Below are 6,362 nucleotides of genomic sequence, written 5' to 3' on the forward strand. Positions count from 1 at the left end.
TTGAGCAGGACCCCTGGACCCAGATCCGCCCATCATAATGTTCTACTTGTAGGTTTCTAGAGCCTTCTATTTCCCCATTCTCCCTTTCAACACCTTTCTTGTGTCAGACTCCAATATGGTCTTATTCATTGCTGAGATCAGTCTTTGTAAAAATAAAAATCAGTAAAGGCTTTTCTAAGGCCTTGTGTAATTTTTGAAAACGATGAGGTCTTTTTTTCTGGCTCCTCAACACTGTCAGCACCTGTCTTGTGTTCTGTGATTGTGTCTTCAGACTGAACCTCTTTGTATATCAGCATCTCGACCTTCACCTATCAACTGGTTCCTCATTGTAATAATTTCTCTTGCTTTATTGTGCTGTTCCAAGTTTCTGACTTCTCCACCATGACAAGCATGGCAATTGAGGGCCAGCCTCTAGTACAGCTGTTATCAATCCCCCTTTAGTCTTGGGAATAATTCTATTTTGAGTAGCCCAGTTATTTCGAGTTTGTTTCATACAAGAGGAATGCATCCTATAGGACATCATTTCTTTTTAAAAATATCTTAGGCCTATCATTTCTACAGGACACCATCCTGCTTCATCATAACCTTGTGGGTTATCCCCGCTAGCAGGCATTTGCTGTGTAACTACTGGGAATGGTGTTGATGATTTTGTGACCTGGGACTGCCTGTCCTCAAAAGGTGCTGTGGGTTTAACCCTGTCTGCTGAAAAGGCCTGCCTCATCTGACCATTTCTTCGATTTGACTGCCTTGTGACACAGTTCCCCATTTTCTACCTGGGTGAAACTTCATCTCTCTGGTTCTGTCACTGGGAATGAGCCTTTGTTTTCCCTTGTCTTGTGTTTGATGGGTTTTTTTCTTTTCTTTTCTTTTTTTTATTCCCAAGCTTCTGTAATTCCACCCATATTGTTTCCAGTTCCTCAGCCAGTTTTTCAACTTTTTAATAAATAGGATGGAGGAAAGGGAGAAAAAAAACCTGCTGCTAAAAATCATGCAGAGAAAAAAATGGTGCAGAGATGCCTCAACAACAGCTTCAGCAAGCACTCTGGCAGCCTTTGAAACGAAGTATTCATCCCTCCTCTTCCCGCCTTTCGCTCTTTGGTACTTGAAGTCAAGCCTCCCATTTTGCCTAGACACATGCCTTTCAAGGTTTCTTTTTCCTTCAAACAGCCTGCCACATTGTGAGCCAAATGTAGCTTTTTGTCTTTTTTTTTTCTTTATTTTCTACTTTGTTACTTAGTGGGTTCATCTCCTAACTGTCTCCTAGCAAGATCATCTCTGGCTCCTCTCAATTTCTTCTAGCTCAAGTGTATCCAACTGTTTTCTCACTCTGCTAGACCAATTCACTTTCAATTCTCTTATTTTCACTCTGCTCAATCTCATCTTTTCTCTAGCCCCACTCTCTCTTCTTTCTTCTTGCATCAACTGTCTTCTTCTGACCCTACTCCTCTTCCACCTGGACCATCCTCCTGCCTACTCCTCAATCCTACTTCTGGCTCTCAGCCTCTGCTGGCTTTTAATATCCTCTCTTTTTCATAGAAGTCCAAGAGCCTACTGACACTGAAAGGCATAGGATCCTTTAAAGGACCAGGCACACAAAATAAATCACACTACACACTGCAGTGAGCATCCCTGTTTGCAGGGGAGTATCTGAAGCGCATAGAGGCTGGGAAGATAGGCAGAGGTCTGCCATGTGCCACACTTGAGTGTGGCCCCCCTGTGGCTTGGGTATCCAGCCCTGGTAATGCTTTCCTGGGCTGGTGAGCCAGTTGGCTGGTCCAGGTGCACAGGATTCCATGGGCCAGTAGGTAAGGAACAGATACGAAGAGAACAGGAGAGAAGAGAGAAGAGAAGGGATGCCCCTGGTGTGGCATTGGTGTTGCCTGTGGAATGTTGGCCTCAGTGGCCCAAGGGTGGAAGGGTCCATCTGGCAGAAGCTGCAGGAGCCAGGGCCAACCTGGCAGTGACTAGCTTGGATAAGGTTAGGGCTCTCTGAAAAGCCGTGTTGGTCTCGCCAATTCCAAGTTCCATGCCCAGGTCTGCTTGGCACATCCAGGAAGAGACTGCCTGGAGGGTGAGGCCAGAAGGGGCTCCACATGTGCCAGAGGCAGGTGCAGAGATGGCTTCAGCCACAGGCACTTAATGTCAGACAGGTGCCAAGTAATGTCGGGTTTGGGGGTTATTGAGGACACCCATCACTGCCGGCCATTTTAGTAAACACCACCTGCTCCCAACTGACCCATGGGATTTGAAGAGCGAAGCTGGACCTGTGAATTGACCTTCCTTCCAGGTTCTGTGAGAGTAATCAGGCTGGGGCATGGGGTTTGCTGTGGGGGATCGATAGGAACAGAGCTACAGACCTGAATGTCTGTGCACCCCCAAATTCATGTATTGAAATAGACCCTCACCCCAAGTTGAGGGTGGTGGGAGGTGGAACCTGGGCCATGACAAGGTCATGAGGATGGAGCCCACATGTGTAGGGTTAGAGCCCTGGTAGAAGGGGCTGCAGAATGAACACCCACAAACCTGCACCATGTGAGTACATGGGATGACTTCATCTTCTGCTGCCCAGGGCAGGTGCTTTTGGGGGCTCAAGTTGGCGAAGGCAGGAAGAGATCACTGCACGGCTGCCACTTTGAGCCCTTTGGCCTCAGCCTCCTTTCTACACATTTTGTCCTTCAATTTACCAACCCTTAACAGCCCTTCTGTGAAGCCTTGAAGATCAGGCAAGGGGACTCGGAGACCATCTTGCCTCAGCTGACAGCTTCTCCACTCAGTACAAACGTTACATCTCTCCTCACCATGCTGGCCTGTCCATCCATGCCCCTCTTGGGGCCTCATGTCCTCTCTGTTCTGGGCCTGATTGATACCAAACTGTTCTCCCTTCTTTGTTGGTGTCCTTCACAGTGGGCCATTGGGGCTGATTTAGGGCTTGTGGCACTATGCAGGTGGCCTTCCTTATGGGTTGGAAGGGGACCTTTAACAGAGGTCTTTACTTAGCCATGGGTGCTCTGGATGCGCCAAGCTGGCTTCCCTGGGTCCCAAGCAAAGCCTTTGTCTGCCTAGAAGAGGGTCAGGGCTATGAGCTTCTCTGTAGAATTCAGTAGCATTTCCAAAGAGAGTTCTCCATCATCACACATAAAGAAACCCCAGTGCCGCTGGGCGGTGGTGGCGCACGCCTTTAATCCCAGCATTTGGGAGGCAGAGGCAGGCAGATCACTGTGAGTTCGAGGCCAGCCTGGTCTACAAATGAATCCAGGACAGCCAAGGCTACACAAAGAAACCCTGTCTCAAAAAACCAAAAGAAAGAAAGAAAGAAAGAAAGAAAGAAAGAAAGAAAGAAAAGAAACCTCAGTGCTAGGCTCTCCCATCCTCACTGCTCACTATGTGCTGCTCTATGTGAGTCACAGGACTCTTTCCGTACGCCATTCCCCTCTCTTCTGTCCTTTCAGAGGGCAGCCCCATCCTAGGTGGATGCCACTTCATCTACATGCAGAGAGAGAGAGAGCAGCTCAGGCCCCAGAGGCTTCCTCCAGCCTGGTTGTTCCTGAAGCAAGACCACATCTTCTCCCAAGGGCTCATGCCTCCAGCCTGGCCAATGTTCCTTACCTAGTCAGAGCTGCCTTCACCTGGTTGCCCTGAGCCACATGCTTATTGTCACAGGCATAGTGAGCCTCAAGGCTGGTGCTTGAACAGAGTAGATGGCCTCCATGCTAGAGGCTCCCGGTTGGTGTAATAATGCTTGCTTCTCCCAGTTCTTCTAGAAATGAAGGGCTAAGGAAAAGGCCCCCCACACACTTACCCATCCATGTGGGACTGACCCAACAGCTGGAGATGCCTTTGTGTCTCCCAGGCCCCCGTGGCATCTATGTTTATTTCTAGAGTGGCCTCTGGCTTCAAAGTTCATGTCCCTTGACTCTGCTTCGAGGGCTGAGTGACATCACAGGTGCTGAAAGCCTCTGTGATGAGGTCACCATCCCAGGACTCCTGGGTGTTACAGACACCAGCTTTGGGAGTGCAAAACCAGGAGGCAGGGTCTGTGGCAAAGAGGATTTTCAACAGCAAACCTGTGTCCTGGCCCTCTCTGGGCAGGAGGGCACTAGACCTTGGCAGGGACACAATAAGACCATTCCTGAGCAGAGCATAGTTGCAGGTGGATGTGAAGCTGTGGCTTCTTTACCTGTAGGATCAGAGATCTAGAATCATTCCAGACACAGGTGGCAAATTAAGGTCCCCTTTGATGCCACCACAGTAGTGAGTGGCCACTGAACCTAGCCTTTTAAAAGGTAAACCATGAGATTTTTACCTAAGATCTTTGGGGGAACATGTGTATGTAGCATTGCATGTATGTTTGGGTACATGGGCTCAGGTATGTGAGGATGGAGTTTAAAGATAATATCACTTTGTACATTGAGGCAGGAACTCTCCTAGAGCTCGCCAGTCAGCTGGTCAGGCTAGCTGTCTTATTCTGGGTGCCCCCTGTCTCTGCCTCCTAAATGCTAAGATTTGCAAGTGGTCACCACACATGTCCAGCTTTTATGTGGGCTCTAGGGATGCGAACTCTGGTCTTTACTCTTACACAACTTTGTCCACCAAGCCAGTCCCTTTCCCTGCCTCCCACCAACTCCTTCTCAGAACTGTTTCCACTGTGGGCACGACGAGCTGTTTAGAGTGTCCCCTCTCGGAAAGAGAATATGGGCAATGTATGTGGCTCGGTCCCTGGTAAGGCTGGCTGCTGCTCTTCCTCCATCTCTCTTAACTCTAGATGACATCATCTTAGCCTCAGGGGCTGCCACCTTGAGCTCAGTGACACCTCACAGGATATTTGTCCTCAGGATGCCCCACAGCCTTCCCACGTAGTATTCTGGCCTCTGTGTCCCTTCCTCCTGGTCCCTCTGCTGTTGGTGTGCTCCTGTCCTCAGCTCCTAGTGTCCTTGACACCGGTGTCATTACTGTTGGGATTTTTGTCCAACCTGGGACCAAAAGTCATGTGTTGGGGCCCCAGGGATCACACTGAGAGACTATGTAAGTCTGTCCTGGGGGCCGGGGGCCCACGCTGGCTCTGGTCTCCAGAGACTTCTGACCCTTGTAAATTCACAAGTGTATTCAGGAGCCTGAGGAAGCCAGAAAAGGTGGGGGGCTTTTAAGGGTGCTAGGGACTGGGGGCTGGGCAGAGGCTGGCCTCCCTGCTGGAGAGGGTGACGTGGCTGTGCTTCCTGAGGGGGCCTTTGGAGGGTTTCTTAGGTAAGACATTTCCTGTGCGTTCATCTCAGGCCATGAAGTCAGCACTCAGCATATCTGGCCCAAGGACAGAGAAGACTTCCTCTTTGGGGAGTGAAAAGGAACGTGGCCTCCCAAGCTTCAGGAAGGAAAGCCCTGGCTTCCTGGTGAGAGGGAACAAACACGGGCCTTGACTCCAAACCCAGAGGAGCACGTCAGAGCCTGGCCGCCTGGGACATGGACAGTTGGCTGGCCTGGTCCTGTGGCTGGACTCACTGATGTCCTGACCTTATGAGACAGGCCAGTGAACCCCATGGGGCATGAAAAGCGGAGGCTTTTCCTGGGGGGGGGGTCACCTGGAAGCCTAGGCCAAGGTGAGGTCTAGATGTCCAGGCTGCTGAGCCCCCACAGAGCCTGCTGGAGGCCTAGGCTCCTCTTCTGCAGGTGCTCAGAGATCCATGCACAGAACCTGGAAGACGCGGCCCTTCTCTTGTTGCTCTTCCTCGGTGGCTCAGCAGCCACCTAGCCTAGTCTGCAATGGCTATCATTAGGAGGAGGCCAGAGAAACAGGGCACAGTGAGAACTTTGCCTCCTGTCATGTTCCCCCCAACCTCCACAGACACATCCTAACCTTGGGCATGAGCCCTAGCCTCTGTCCCCTTGCTTGGAGCACACACTACCGGCCCCTTGGTTTTCACTATTGGGGACATACATGTGGGCTCACTGCTGCCTGAGGACCTACCTCTCTGGTAGACACTTGGAGCTTCTGACAGACGGCAATTGGAGAAGTAGCCCAACTTCCCTCCTGTTCCCACATTGGACAAAATCCTGAAGTGACCCCAAGGCTCTGATGGGGTTGAGCTGGTCCTGTCCTTCCCTATTCCCTTCCTGGGGGTTAGGGATCGTCTCTACATTATCTTGAACCTCAGCCCAGGTCTGTTCTGGGGGTAGGGCATCTACTCTAGCATTATGTGCTGTCTGTCTTTTTACCCATGAGTCTTTCTGGATACCCGAGGCCACTGTCATCCAGAGGTGGGGGGGGAGTGCGGACCTGCTTCTTGGCCTGGCTACTATTTATCTTTGGCTCCCAAGACTATGAGCATGGAGCAGGGAGGTGGATCATGGTATGGGGTCTGTCTCCTCAA

Source organism: Acomys minous (assembly GCF_964271855.1).
Source record: "Acomys minous genome assembly, chromosome: 13".
NCBI classification, from domain to species: Eukaryota; Metazoa; Chordata; class Mammalia; order Rodentia; family Muridae; genus Acomys; species Acomys minous.